Source organism: Xenopus laevis, chromosome 8L (assembly GCF_017654675.1).
Source record: "Xenopus laevis strain J_2021 chromosome 8L, Xenopus_laevis_v10.1, whole genome shotgun sequence".
Lineage (NCBI taxonomy): Eukaryota > Metazoa > Chordata > Amphibia > Anura > Pipidae > Xenopus > Xenopus laevis.
In genome coordinates this window covers 124,352,492-124,369,135 of record NC_054385.1, presented here as the reverse complement: position 1 = coordinate 124,369,135, position 16,644 = coordinate 124,352,492, and positions in this window count along the sequence as shown.

The following is a 16,644-nucleotide window of genomic DNA, read 5'->3' as shown; positions in this document are numbered from 1 at the left end:
CTCACTTTGAATTAAAAAAACTCAAATCAAATTAAAAAAAACTATTCGAATTGAAAAAACTATTCGAATTGAAAAAACGTTGAAATATAAAAACACGAAGTGAATTATATAACCTTGAATCGAATTATAAAAACTCGAATCGAATTAAAAAAAACTTGATTCTAGTTTTTTTTCTCTGAAAAAAAAAAAAAAACCTAAAATGTCAGGAAGGTAAACATCAGCAAATTGATCCCTGGACGTCTCCCATTGACTTATACAGTAGGTGGCGAATAGTCAAATTCGAGTTCTTAAATGGCCACAGTATGAAAAATCTCGAAAATCGAATTTGAACTTTTTTTTTTCAAAAACTCGAATCGAAATTGAATAACTCCCTAGACAAATTTGACAGTTTTGTCCATGAAGAAATTCGAATTTTCAATTCTACCCTTGATAAATCCGCCCCATAGTGTGTGTGTGTGTCTCTTGGAAAGGGGGGGCCAGTTCATTGCAAGGAAGCAGGGGGCAGTTATAACAGAACCTGTGCTGTTTTTTCCTCTAGGACAAGTTTCCCTTAAAATAAATGTTGCAGTTCTTTATTGTATGTAAGCTCTTCCTCTAAAGGGAGCCACACTGTTAGGAATTAATGGGTTAAAATCAGGGCCATTTCAATAAAACACGGGGCCTGCAGCAAATGTTTAACTCCGGGCCCATAATAAGCCTGCCACTGAGAATGTGGGAAATGGATTCAGAGAGCTAGATTAACCCCAGAAATGCCAGTAAGAAAAAATAAATGCATTCGGTGCATAAAAAATTCGAATTCAGATCACAGTATTAACTCTTGAAATTCCAGTATAATGTATCTGCAAGGCAAGATCACTGCAGAAATTGGATAATGAGCTCTCCATTAACCCCAGACATACCAGTAGGATCACTGCAGAAAATGGATAATGAGTGCTGCTTAAACCTGACATATACTAGTAAGACCACTGCAGAAAGTAAGATCAGAAAATGACATTAAAGGAGAACTAAAGAAGTGGCTAGAAATGTTGTACATGATGTTTTGTGCTTCTGTACCAGCCCAAGGCAACCACAGCCCTTTAGCAGTAAAGATCTGTGTCTCCAAAGATGCCCCAGTAGCTCCCCATCTTCTTTTCTGCTGATTCACTGCACATGCTCTGTGCTGCTGTCACTTACTGAGCTTAGGGAGCCACTCACAATATACAGTACACATAGAATAGAAATGTCACAATATAAGGCTGATTAGTAATTAATACAGATAATTACTACATGGCAGCACAGAAACCAGTGCAATTAGCATCAGAATTTAATAATCAGCAAACCTGTAGCATCAGCTTATATTACAGCCAGGGAAGCTCATTTTCTGCTGGATAATTAGTGACGAGCCCTAAGCTTAGCTTCTCAACAGCCAATCAGAGCCCACTGAGCATGTGAGGGTGACAGACACTTTCCAAGATGGTGACCCCCTGTGACAAGTTTGAAGTCCTGGATCATTGCTGCTATTGACAAGCTGAAATTTTAGCCCCGTGCAATAAGTTCACTATATAAAATGTAGCATTTTTAGCCCTTTTCCTTTTTAGGGTTTAGTTCTCCTTTATTCCTGGATTAACCCGTACGGTAGCTTGGGGAAATGATTTCCAAACCCCATATTAACACCACACATGCCAGTAAGATCACTGCAGAAAATGCATAATGAGCACTGCATTAACCCCAGATGTGCCAGAAAGTTAACTGTAGAAAATGTGTACTGAACACAGCATTAACCCCAGGCATGCTAGTAAGTTCAAATGGATATGCCTCTAAAATCATTGCACTGCATCATGGGTAGGGTTACCACCTGCCCAGTATTTTACCGGCCTGGCCTGTAAAAATTAAGCTTGATCCAAATGTTATTCATAAGGAAAATATATAAAAAAATATAAGAAAGCCGGTATTTTTTTTTGAAAAAAAGGCGGCAACTTTAATCATTGGTATCCTCTCTTTAGCTTAATGCACATTCCTACTGCAGAACAAAACCGTGCAAGAGAATACGGCAGACACGTAGGGGCATATTTATCAATGGTCAAATTGAAAAAACTTCGAAATTTGAATTCAAAAAGACCAACCGAAATTAAGTTTGTTTCTTTGTTTTTGGTCGAATAGGTCCGTATTCGGCCGAATTCGAATCGTACAAATCGAAGTAATAGCGCATTTGATCGGATTCGTTTCAAAGTTTTCCCCCCCAAAAAACTTAGATTTTTCAAAGTCCACCAATTAGGTTCTAGGAGGTCCCCCGTAGGCTAAAACAGCAATTCAGCAGGTTTTAAGATGGCGAATGGTCGAAGTCAAATTTTTAAAGAGACAGTACATGATAAATTTCAAATTTTTACATTTTTCGAATTTGGACTATTCGCTAGTCGAAGTACACAAAAAATAAAAATTTAACCTCGACCTTTGATAAATCTGCCCCATACAGACCAACACACACTCGCGGCCCACGAGCCTGTCGTATGAATTACCACCCCCAGGTCTGGGTATTTAAATATCCCACTTCATTGGTACAAGTAGAGGCAATTTGCAGTTTTTCTTTTTAATCAGCAGGGGGAGCTGCATCACTTGAATTTAAAGGTGATTGTTTAGGTTTAAGGGCAGTCGAATACAGTAAATGCAAATACAGGTGAAGAGAACGGATCCGCTCTCAGATATACTGAATATGTTTGTATTATACACAGGGGCCACCAGGCAATGCTCAAAGCAGTGAACAGGGGAGTCTCACCTGAAACTAAATAGGGTTGTGATTCAAAGATACTTGTGAAGGGATCATTTCCCAGGCACAACTAGTGCCAGTACTGAAGAGCTTACAATCTAAGTTTTTAAATGGGGTTGTTCAACTTTAAGTTAACTTTACGTTTGTTATAGGCTGACTCGTTCTAAGCAACTTTTCGATTGGTCTTCATTATTTATTTTTTTTATCATTTTTGAATTATTTGCCTCCTTCTGACTCTTTCCAGCTTTGAAATGGGGGTCACTGACCCCAATTTAAAAAAAAAAAAACAATACTCTGTAAGGCATGTAATGTTATTGCTGCTTTTTATTACTCAAAAGGTGAACAACCTCTTTAAAGGGGTTGAAATCCAGACTTATTCCAATTACTTTCTATGTGTGACTGTTTTTCTACTATTGAAGTGTAAAGTTTCATTGTTCACCTTCTGGGAGGGGGTCGCCGACCCTTTAAACTGTTCTAAATTGATACATTTAGTTGATACATTTCTTATCTTTGTCCCTGCTGAGCAGAATCTCTGGAATTCATTACAGACAGTTGTTAGAATTGATACAATAGTTGCTAATACTCTAGAGATGCTGCTAAAAAAATGGATCAACTAAACGTTGCAAAATTGTAACAGTTCAGAATCTGCACCTGAATTACTGAGCTGTCAGACTCAAACACCAGAGTTAACTGGGCCCTGCCCCCTCCAGTGGGCCCTAGAAACAGGTAGAATCTGGGTCGGACTGGCTCATGGGATAGGGATGCATGGAATCATGGATTCGGTTTGGGATTCAGCCGAAATTTGAGCCTTTTTTTAGAGTGTGGATTCAGTCGAGTCCAAGAGCTTGAATCTGAACCCTATATGAAGCAAGAACTTTCGTCAGTAGACATGCTTAGGCTATTTGCACCCACACGTCAGATATTTACAGCCTGCCTGAGGGTTTGGATTTGGTTGAGTATTCTACTGAACTCATAGGATTCATGGATTTGCCCAAATACTAAATTAAACGGTTCAGCGCATCTCTAACTGGGATACCTGGAAAAAAACCTGGTGGGGTCTGATCCTGTTGGGTTATGATCCTGGTGGTTCCTGATCCTGTTGGGTCTTGATCCTGGTGGCTCCTGATCCTGTTGGGTGCTAATCCTGGTGGCTCCTGATCCTGTTGGGTTCTGACCCTGGTGGCTCCTGATCCTGTGGCTCCTGATCCTATTGGGTCCTAATCCTGGTGGGTCCTAATCCTGGTGGCTCCTGATCCTGTTGGGTCCTGTTCCTAGTGGTTCCTGATCCTGGTGGCTCCTGATTCTGATGGTTCCTGATCCTGTTGGGTCCTGATCCTGTTGGGTCTTGATCCTGGTGGCTCCTGATTCTGGTGGCTCCTGATCCTATTGGGTCCTAATCCTGGTGGGTCCTAATCCTGTTGGGTCCTGTTCCTGGCGGCTTCTGGTCCTGATGGTTCCTGATCCTGGTGGCTTCTGTTCCTGTTGGGTCCTGATCCTGGTGGCTCCTGATTCTGGTGGCTCCTGATCCTGTTGGGCTCGATCCTGTTGGGCTCAGCCACCTGCCTACAAGCCAACCACCAGTGCAAAATTTTTAGAAAACTTCACGCAAAGCTCTAGGGGAAAAATATTAAAGATGATGCCTCCCAGTGTGGAAAAGTAAGTAGTAGTGCAAGAGTGAGCTCTTGAGTCGAGTACCTGGTGGACCTAGGGTACCTCAGTCTGTCTCTGGGTAGAATGGGGCCCAAATGCAAAAATTGCCCCTATACATGTCTGTGTGTGCTCCATTTTGTCTAACCATTTCCCCAGAAAGATTACAGTATTGTGTCTGAATTGTTCCTTATACCCAATATGGTGTTTAGTTTGGGAACACCCCACTCAGGGACTGACACTCACAGGGACGTAACTAATGAGGGGCAAGTGGGACGAGGACACTGGGAGTATGACATTATTAATAATTGTGATGAGAAAACAAGTAGCAACAGTCAGAACTGCTGGTAGGAGGGCAGAGAGAGTCTCCATGTTTAAGGGTATCTGTGCCAAAATCTTGGTTGCTTATTAACTGGACTTTACATGAACACAGGCTGAAGCAGAACCAATGCCCCAGTCAGTAGAATAAAGAAATGTTTGTTCTGCTCAGAGCTATGGGGGTTCTGTATAACTGCCTGCAGATTAGGACCCTTATTCCAGTCATTTGAATGGGAAATGTGTGAGAGCACAGGGACTTCTTATTAGCCTGGAGATGCCCACGGGCTCAACCCTGTGCTGCCCATTAATGTCCTGATTCACAGTCTGATACCAAGTGAAATGACCACAAGGACAGGAGATTACAGACATTTATTGTGCACAATATTCCCATGTTACCCCTGGGGAGAAGTTTATTCTGCTCCTGGGGCAGAGGGAGTTGGTGGGTTCCTGGGGCAGAGGGAGTTGGCGGGTTCCTGGGGCAGAGGGAAGGGAAGGTTCCTGGGGCAGAGAGAGGGGAAGGTTCCTGGGGTAGAGGGAGGGTTGGGTTCCTGGGGCAGAGGGAGGGTTGGGTTCCTGGGGCAGAGGGAAGGGCGGGTTCCTGGGGCAGAGAAAAGGGCGGGTTCCTGGGGTAGAGGGAGGAGAGGGTTCCTGGGGTAGAAAGAGGGTCGGGTTCCTGGGGCAGAGGGAAGGGCAGGTTCATGGGGAAGAGAGAAGGGCGGGTTCCTGGGGCAGAGGGAAGGGCGGGTTCCTGGGGCAGAGAAAAGGGCGGGTTCCTGGGGTAGAGGGAGGAGAGGGTTCCTGGGGTAGAAAGAGGGTCGGTTTCCTGGGGCAGAGAGAAGGGCGGGTTCCTGGGGTAGAGGGAGGAGAGGGTTCCTGGGGTAGAAAGAGGGTCGGGTTCCTGGGGCAGAGAGAAGGGCGGGTTCCTGGGGTGGAGAGAGGGCGGGTTCCTGGGGAAGAGGGAGGGGCGGTTTCCTGGGGCAGAGGGAAGTGGAGGGTTCCTGGGGCAGAGTGGAGACTACGATTTGTTGTTTGTGACAAACTTTTATAAAAACAACAAAATCACTAGTCTTCCAAACCGACCCAGAAATAAAGTGAAGAACATCCAGTGTTGGTTGGTGTCTGTAGTCAGAACAATAAGGAATATGTCTTGGTGCCTTTATCCCAGTTGTCTGATGCTGGCGATTATTTTGTCCCATTTGAGCAATTTGAGGTCCTGTCGGAGTATCACGGGGATCTGTGAGAAACAAACATATTAGTTTTCTCTTGCTGTGACTCTCACATATAAACTGCTCAGTCAGAATGAGAGACCTGAGTGACTGCAGCGATGATGCTCAGATGAACAGCAGAAGGGCCTAAACACAAAGATAACAATAATGATCAAAGAGATAATCCTGAAAATATTCACTGGTAGCCAGGGTCAGCGACCCTGACCAACTCTTTATATTGTCAGCTACAGGCCAGACTTAATGAAACCATAAAAAATGAGTGGAAACCAGTGGGGAATAGTGAATGCATATCCCTGCACTAATAGAGAAGACCGTGATATCTACAAGGAACATGTTGCAATCTAAACTAATACAGAGTATCTGTGCCCTGAGAAGGCCGTGTCATGATAATAGCTGCTGAGATTCATGGCAACACTACAATAATCCCGAGCTGTCCTTGATAGATACAAACTGAGCTGATTGAATAAATGCAATTGTTTTAAAGTAATAAAAATATAATGCAGTGTTGCCCTGCACTAGTAAGGATAAGGGCACACGCTAATAATCGGGGAGATTTAGTCGCCCAATGTCAAATCGACTCTTCTTCGGGCAAATAATCTCCCTGAAAAGCCTTCCCGCCGGCTTGAATCTAAATCTCTAGCGGGAAGCCACTCGGAGCAATTCGTTCTCCGTAGATAACAGATAAGTACTACTATAGTACGGTAGGATGGCACTTTTTTTTTCCGAAGTCGCCCGAAGATTCCACGTGAGGCAACTTCGGGCGACTTCAGAAAACAAAGCGCTCCGAGTGCCATCCCGCCAGTGATTTACATTATAGCCGGCAGAAAGGCAGGGGAGGCAGTTCAGGAAGATTAGTCGCCCGAAGAAACAGAGATTTGTCGCCGGACAACTAATCTCCCCGAATCGCAGCGTGTGTCTCTGCCCTTCGCCTTAGCCCTGTGAATGAGCCCTATTGTCTCCCACTAACACCCACACACTGCCCCTTTAAACAAGACATTGAAGATGAGACAGAATAAATTTCTTTTATTTTTATTTGCCCCCTTCTTGTCAAAACATGGAATTATTAGCATTCTTTATAAGCATTAAAGGGTTTATCCCCCCCCCCAAGCACCCGCAGTTTTCTAAATGGCAGGGCCCTTGTGCACAATGAATAGAGGGGCAACTCATCCTCGGTACAGGAGAGGGGGGTACTGAAATGAAATAAATTCAAATCGCATTCATCATCCCAGAACAGAAAGCATAAATGAGTATTTTTTTTTTGTCTCCCCTTTATTTGTAGATTCTCTCTTTTTCTATAAGAGAGAGAGATGCAGCCGGCACAGCGACGGGAAAATTGCGCCCTTTGTTATCATATTGGGAATAACAGATGGAACAACAATGATCACATGCCACTAAACAGGAGATGTCCTCTGGTTTAAGGGTAGGACTACATGGACGTTTTCGTCTCGATCTGACTCGCTGCGGCAAAACGCTTGCGACAGAAATAAGGTTAGAGATAGAAATGGCGGATGAAGTCGCAGCGTTGATTCGACACGACACGACTGTCGGATGCAGACGCTGCACGCCGCGTCTGCACCTGACAGTCGTCGGGCTTGACGTGGGCGTTTCCAGTGTCGAATCCGACAGAAACGCATCCAAGTCGGCCATGTAGTAGGACTACGTGGATGTTTTTGGCGTGATCTGATGTGCTGCAACAAAACGCTGCGTCTGCATTCAACAGTCGGTCGGACGAATGCTGCGACACCATGCGACTTTTGTATTAATTACCTTGTTTCCCGTCGCATCCGACTTGACGCGGGCAATTTGTCACGCTGTGTAGTCCGACCCTAATGAGGAACATAAAACATAAAAAAACCTTTTTTGATGTGATGTAAGTGTAAGCAGCTTTTCAATAGACATTCATTACACACTGTCAGTGGTTATAAAGTCCTACGTAAATGTCATTGCTACTGAGAGCAATATCTGCCCATCTCCCATTCTGTTCCCTAGTTCTGACTCCTGACACAAAGTAGCACAACAGGTGTGTGTTAACCACCGGTTTCTCATTTTGTCATTAACAAAACGGTTAATGACAAAATGAGAAAGAGTCGCATCTCACACAGCGATGTGAGACATAACAGCTACTAATTCCTCCCACCCTCATCTGATTCTAATTCCAGAACGAGAGAATTCTGGTGCAAGAAAAAGAGTGGGAGTCATGTAAAGAGGCAGAAGGGAAGAAAAATGACATGGGGGGAAGGTGTTGGCTGAGGATGATGGCAAGTGTGGGCTGCAGGGAAGTATAACTGTATCAACTGCAGCCTTGTGCCTTTATATGGTCACAGAACAACCCCTCAGTGACTTCTAATATCCTTATCATTTACAGTAGGGGGGTACATTATCCCTTATAATACATGAGTGATACTCAGAGTTCCTTGTATAACTCAGCCTGCAGCCTTGTGTCTTTATATGGTCACAGAACAACCCCTCAGTGACTTCTAATATCCTTATCATTTACAGTAGGGGGTACATTATCCCTTATAATACATGAGTGATACTCAGAGTTCCCTGTATAACTCAGCCTGCAGCCTTGTGCCTTCATATGGTCACAGAACAATCCCTCAGTGACTTCTCATATCCTTATCATTTACAGTAGGGGGTACATTATCCCTTATAATACATGAGTGATACTTAGAGTTCCCTGTATAACTCAGCCTGCAGCCTTGTGCCTTTATATGGTCACAGAACAACCCCTCAGTGACTTCTAATATCCTTATCATTTACAGTAGGGGGTACATTATCCCTTATAATACATGAGTGATACTTAGAGTTCCCTGTATAACTCAGCCTACAGCCTTGTGCCTTTATATGGTCACAAAACAACCCCTCAGTGACTTCTAATATCCTTATCATTTACAGTAGGGGGTACATTATCCCTTATAATACATGATACTCAGCGTTCCCTGTATAACTCAGCCTGCAGCCTTGTGTCTTTATATGGTCACAGAACAACCCCTCAGTGCCTTCTAATATCCTTATCATTTACAGTAGGGGGTACATTATCCCTTAAGGTAAGGCCACACTAAGCGATAGCGCGGCGATTTGACTCGCGGCGACTTTTCGCCGTGACTTTTAAACGGCAATCGCTGGCGAAACTTTGGCGCTGGCGTCTATGGGGAATCGCTGCGTAAAAACACACGCGGCGATCTTTTTTCTATTGTCGCTCGAAATCGCCTCGCTAGGCGATTTCAAGCGACAATAGAAAAAAGATCGCCGCGTGTGTTTTTACGCTGGCGATTTTGCGCGATTCCCCATAGACGCCAGCGCCAAAGTTTCGCCAGCGATTGCGGATTAAAAGTCGCGGCGAAAAGTCGCCGTGAGTCAAATCGCCGCGCTATCGCTTAGTGTGGCCTTACCCTTATAATACATGAGTGATACTCAGAGTTCCCTGTATAACTCAGCCTGCAGCTTTGTGCCTTTATATGGTCACAGAACCCCTTCAGTAAGTGCCTATATATATACAAGCAGTAGTATAGGAGACCATACTTAGCATTGGGGGCAGATACCTGTCGTTTGTAAGCAGCTCACCCCCCCCCCCCCGTGCTCTCTGGCAAAGCTTTTAATAACTGGCCCCAGTCCAAGGGAGCCCCAGCAGACCCTAATTGCAGGGCTATACTAAAGAGCAAATAAATGCATATATTCTGTGTGATGGGAGGAATGGGACACACATTAAAAAGGATTTCAGAACAAAAGCGTGCCGGATCATTTGGGAGCCTTTTTGTGATTGAGAACAAAGGACCAAAAAAAACCCAAGCCGCCAGTTTTCTCCATCTCAAATCTCCTGACAACACTATTCCAATCTGTCGTCTCAGGCCGGGGCCCCGCACCATTTCCTATGCAGACAGAGAATAAAATAGTGAGACATGAAAAAGTAATGGGCTTTCAGTTCCTCTTTGGTGGGTTTGAAGGTCCTTCAGTGGTGGCCGCTTCATGAGGAGCCAATAGATGTGCAAATGGAGGAGCCGGGGTGGTTAGAGTGAATGGCCCCCACCAACATTTATGTGTGTCCAGGGTCCAGTCGTTTTTCATATGAAAGGGATACATTATAAAGTGTCAGTCACACAAACATAAGGGGCCATTATTCTAAGGAAGTTCTGGGTGATGTGCACGATGTACATCATAATTAGTTACACATATACTTTTATATATATAATGACCCCATAAACACAGTCCCAGTTAATAAGTTATACACATACAGGTACATTTATAGGTGATACACATTGAAGTCCTTGCCAGGATTGGGACCCCACCGACCAGACATTCTTGAGTTCCTCAGTACCAGCAGCAATGGGATCAATGAACTTGACTTTGATGGCCCTTCCCTAATTTGTGCCAGCCCTATGTAGACTAGTCATCTCCTTTCTCATGGTCACCAAATACTTTCACAGCTCATTTACCCCCTCCAGGCCTGCTGACCTACTACTGATTCTTCTGCAGAGGTAATGTTATGGCAGCCGAGGAAGTCAGCTCCCACAGTTCTCTTCCTGGCTTCATTAGCCTCTCTCAGGATAATTGTAAATGACATGCCACAGTCCGTCCAGGCTATAAGGTTTAGGCTATAAGGTTTAGCACTGGTTTCATATACCGCTGCAGCAGAGGTTGGCCACAAACTGGTCTTGCACCAAACTATCAGGTTCTAGTGCAACAAATAGACTTTGGCTGTCCACCTTGATCAGTTTGTTCCACAAATATTGCAAACCAACGGCAAACTGGGGTAGTGTCTCCCCATCCCTTTGTGCTTGGGTTGAGAACCTGGTCCATGGCCATGACTACTTCTCCATACAGCCCTTCCAGGTGGGTTACTATTTAATCCAGCATGGCTCTCAACCAACACCAACTGTAAGACCATCCTGTAGGCATCATGCTCCAGGTCCCCAGTTTCAAACTGACAACATGCCCTGGAAATTAGACATAAAGAAAATCCAATAACACTCAATGGGGTGAACTCACCAAAGAACTTAGGGGGGCTCAGGTTTCAAAATGGGAACTTAAGCATAAGTTCATAGTTAAGTGCTAGTGATGGGCAAATATATTCGACAGACATGTATTGTGGATAATTTCAGTGTTTCGCCACCCACAAATGTTTTCGCGAAACTGCTGCAAAAATTCACAGCGACAAAAAAATTGTCGGGCGTCAAAATTATTCAGATGCCCATTGACTTTGATGCATTTAGAGTAAATAGTCTCGCATATAAAAATTGTCGCTCATGTAAAAATTGTTGCATGTCAAAATAATTTTGATGCCCATTGACTCCAATGCGTTAAATGATTTCGCAAATTTTTTTGCAGTTTCGCAAATTTTTCGGTAAATTGGGACAGATTCACCCATCACTATTAAATGCCCCCTTTGGCATGAAACGGATCAGGCTTTTCCTGTTGTGCTGCCCTTTCTTTCTGAAAAAACATTTGTCTACTGCACCACTTTGGTCTTGATAGTCCAGTCCTGTGCCCGTCTGCCAACTATGAAATAATTAGCAGTTAGGCAGAGTTACTGTCAACTCCCTAAATCCAGAACATGTGCTAGGCTCCCTTGTCTCGGCTCTGCTTCTGCCTTTCACTTCGGGAGGAGCCAGGTCTTAATAAGAGAGGAGCCTAGCGAGAGCTCTGGACTGGCAAAGGGGCACAGTCGTTAGCAAGGTTTTGGATGGAAGGTACAGTTCTAGGCATAGGCTAAAGCGTAGACAGGCAGGCCGGGGTCAAAGCGGGCAGAGTTCAACCAAGGTCAGACAGGCCGGGGTAGGTGCCGGCAGAGTTCCAGCACGGTTATGCAAGCCGGGTCAGTGCGGGCGAAGTTCAAAGAATCGTCAGGCAGGCAAGGGTCAATACCGGTAGAATCAGAATATTCGGGCAGGTAAGGGTCAGGATTGGCAGAGTTCAGAGTAGTCAGGCAGGCAAGGGTCAGATTTAGCAGAGTTCAGAATAGTCAGGCAGGCAAGGGTCAAAACAGGAATCAAACAGGACAAAAATCGCACCCAGGAACTAATGAGTTAGACTCAACAACGGGCAATGAGTTTGAGCTCAAAGCCCCTTTAAATATTTGAATTTTGCACCACTCAGCATGATGCCGTCACACGCCCGGCAAGTAAACCCGGAAGTGAGCGGCCGCGTGCGACATAGAGAACCGGCGCTTGAGGAGATAGGACTAGGGCCGCCGGTCCCTGCAAGACCACGAGGGTAAGCCCTTACAGTCAGGTTAAAATACAGTTAAAAGGTTTAACTTGATGGACATGTGTCTTTTTTCAACCTAACACCAGTCAGCAAATTTACTCCATGAAATTTCAGAAGTGCAGCTGCTGGAATTCTGTTTCCGGAGGCTTCCGTCCTGCCGACTACGCCAACTATACTCTGCACTTTCAATGGGGGGAACCTTATGGTGATATGTTCCCATACTACCAACTACTTCTTTACACCCTGACACCAATATAAATGTACTTACTATCACCAGCACATAACCTCCCCTGCATTAAATTCAACCCCTTAAAGTAGGTGAGTGTGTCAGGTGTCAGTGATCTGTGGGGGGGGGCGAGGGATACAAACTGCATCCCAAACACTTTGCATAGAGGCACTTGCAGATTTCACAGTTTGAACATTTACATCAGAAGCAGTCTCAAGTGATGTAAATCTACTGGCGGGACCCTCATCATGCTCCATGTATCCTCCAGTATAAAATAAAACACGGGATGGCAGCTATTTATATGGAAATTGCCCGTATCTCAGGAGAAGTCAGAAAGCTATTTAGAAAGGATTTAGTGACAGTGGAAAGTCATAAAAATGTAAAACCAAAGTATGCACAATATTCTCCAAAGGTCATTGGAATAACCCATGAATAACTATATAATCACTACTAACAGAGGATTTTGGGAAATTCAGTATGGCAGCTGCCAAGTCATCGGTTTCTCCTGGAACTGCATTGACAGATAAAGAGTAATCAGATGCATTGGCATTTATCTCATGCAAATAGTGATATTTGTCCCCGGAATTATCTGTGGAATAGAGATGTACTAATCTCCGGCATGAATTTATGAGAAGCGCAGGGAAATCATTTTATTATCGTTATTATTCCATTTGCCGATGAGACACGATGGGCTGTAGATTCTCATTGTAATGTATCTCTCTGATGTGAGGGCTAAGTGGCACGATATTAAGCCTGCCGTCTGGCATCTGTAATAAAACCGGAGATGGAATTCAATTTACAGTGAGGATTTACTGGTTAAGAGACAATGAAATGCACAATCTCTTGGGGCTGATCTGTTCCCCCCAAATTAATAATTCAGGCAGTAGCAGAACCTGTGCCAACCGCTGGCTGGGGTCTCTGGAATACATCCCTGGCATAGAGTGTTGGGTTGGTAAACGGGGTTCAGCTAGGCAGGGTTGCCATGAGAATTCCCTCTGCCCCAGTCCAGGGCCCCTTCTTTGATTGGGCCTCAGACAGGACTCTCATGGCTGCAGTGCAGGTCAGCGGTTGTGAAGGTTAGGTCTGGTAGAGAGATTGTGTTCCATTTTTTTCTCACCTTTCTTGGCTTAACTTCCATGGATGCAGGGGTGCAACTGCACCAGGGCCCAGGGATGATGGGTGGAGTGCTCTTTGAAGGTAGTGTGTTGCACAGAGGGGTGCAGTTGCACATTTAGCACCTAGGTCCATGGGAGTTTAGTGTTTAGTTTCAGGGTGGGAGGTGACAGAGCTGGACCAAAAGGTAAGGACTCCCATGGCAAGCCCCCTACCATTGCTCCCTTGGCACATACATCTTCTGCCTCCCCCTTTACTTCCGACTGTGGGTGGTGGTTAACCAATCAGGTTGCAAGTAAAGCTGGATCAATTAAACACAAGGGCATTACTATTCAGAAAGCAGAGTCTGCGACTGCCTGGAAGCTACAGGGGGCCCGCTGGGGCACTGAAAAATATCCTGTTCCCAAAGTTTACAGTGGGCTGAAGGATTTTGTTGTGGATCTGAATAACTTCTAGTTACCCTACTTTGTGTGGGGTTGTGGTACGGGCCAGTGGGTCTAGGGTGGAAATTCATCCAATTGATTAGACCTGCACAGGTTTCTACTCTTGGAGTTGTTGCCGAGGATAGCTGCAGATAACTCCTAAATTTCTCTATAATAGTAACAAGCTGTGGAAAGGGGATAAGGTGGGAGAGTGCTGCTTTTATGACAGGCCCAAATATGCAAACAGATATAGACAACCCATAGCTATTAGGCACAAAGAATAACCTTATAGAGGAGCAGAATTATGGAGGAAGCAACTGCTGGGGGTCCCTGGAGGTATAGTGTGCCCTTTACATGAAATTATTTGAATTTCCATTAAACAAAGAGCTGACGAGTATCTAACGTTTCTATAGTAAAAATAGCTGTGGATTTGTGTATGAGTGTGACCTGGCTAAAGTGCCTGCCTTGCACCCGAGACCCAGCTATACTTGTGCAGCTCCCAGTGATGATGTGGCTCCATGCAGCAAAAACACAGAACAGAGAGGGAATTCTTGCAGCAAAAACAACTGGTTTATTAACAGGAACAACAAAATTGTAAAGTATTCTCAATCACTTCAAATACAACAGAGTCACTGATAGTCGTCACCATACCTCTCCTGGGGTGATCTAATAGCATTCAACTACCCAAGCCCCCGAGTGACTCCTGGCTGAGATGAAACTGTTGCTCACAGGGATTTTCAGCCTGGGATCTTGTGTCTTGGTTGCCCTACTTGAAACCATGGGGCACTAACCCCACTAATCCTCCTTGTTGGAACAACAGCTGCTCGCTAACACCCCTAAGCTCTCTCTCACTCATAGAGTGATTATTACAGTAGCTGCTGCCTCTATCGACCCAGGGCCTGTATCAACCTCCCAAAGAGGTGAGGTCCCAGGCAAGACCCCGAACACCTCGGTCTGAGTCCCTTTAAACTCCTGCCTACTATCCCTTTAACTATTCTGGACTCCTAGAGGGAACATGACTGCCTGGGTAATATGAAGGAAACATTAGGTGTCTACTGAAATAAAGGGAACTGCCCGAGCAACCCACACCCAAATCTCAAGGTCCCTACATTTATAAGGTATGGAATCTGTTATCTGGAAACCAATTATCCAGAAAGTTCCAAATTATGGGAGGGCCATCTCCCATGGACACCATTTTTATAAAATAATTCACATTTTTAAAAATGATTCCCTTTTTCTATGTAATAATAAAACAGTAGCTTGTACTTTATCCCAACTAAGATATAACTAGTCCTTATTGGAAGCAAAACCAGTCTATTGGGTTTATTTAATGTGTACATGATTTTCTAGTAGACTTAAGGTATGAAGATCCAAAGTACAGAAAAATCCCTTATCTGGAATACCCCAGCTCCCGAACATTGTGGATAACAGATCCATACCTGTAGTGGCATTTCCTCTCCTTATATATGGTACTGGAGCCCCAGTGTATCCATATTGATTTATCACTATACACATCATATGGGAGCATTTCTCAATATATACTCAAGTGTGAAGAATAATTAGCTGTGAGTCAATAAAAAAGACTTGTTTGCCATTTGGTAGTAATTATCTGGTGTGTTTCCAGCAGTCAGTGGTAATAATGATGTCAGAGTTACAGTGTTTCTTAATCTAGTGCCTGCTTTAAGATTAGTGATGTCATATTACAGTAGAAGTCACCTCTGAGTTCCATGACCTGTATAAAAACACATATTTTACATGAGGGGTACTTTATTCACTATATATTATGATGGCCCACCATCAGTCCATCTCAGTCTCTCATATTAATCAGCTCTGCCCCTAGTTCCTATGAAGAGAACACTATTACTCCTTTCATAGCACTGCAGTATCACCCTCACAGGGCCACAGACCCCTCACAAGCATTTAACAATTATTTTAGGAGCTGGAACAAACCAGTCCAACCTGGAAACTAAATGATTAAAGGGGAACTCCACCTAAAAACAACATGCGTGTGCCCCATTACGTGTGTGGACTCAGCTCTGCTGGAAAGGCGATAGCAACCTAAATTGATTTGTTTGTTGATTCTATAGAACGGCAGGAGGGATTTATCTGTATGTCCTGGATAATTATCTCTGAATCGATAACAATTATCAGTAATTATCCAACGGGCTTGAGTAATGGGGGAAATCCATTGTGGCATCATCCCTGCAGTATGTTTTGTATTTATAATTCTGAGGACAGTAACAGGTGAGCAGCTGCTGCTGCTGCTGACAGTTTTGCGGTTCCTACATGAATTTATTAAATTTTGGAAATCAGGCGGGGGAAGCAGTTTGACTGCACCCCCCCCCCCAAACACACACACACTTCCTGGTATAGCAATGGCTTTTTGTATAGAAAGAAGGGGAATTAGATGGCAAAGACAAAGTCTATGGACAATAAGAGACAAGCAGCAAGAGGGGCATTTAGTGAGAATAGAGGGAGAAAGATCTAAGGAATTACTGTCATGGTAAAGGACAGTTGGAAACATCATCCACTGTCTCTTAGGCTGGCTGGTCAATCACAACCATGATAAAACTATGGCAGCTTTGGTATTCCCATGTACTAAGCACAATTCAGCAGGCACAGCCCCTAAATTTGCTCATAATCTGTTATGTTTTGGTAGCCTCTGTACAGAGAGATCCCATAAAACTATGGCAGCATAGGTATTCCCCCTGTACTAAGCACAATTCAGCAGGAACAGTCCCC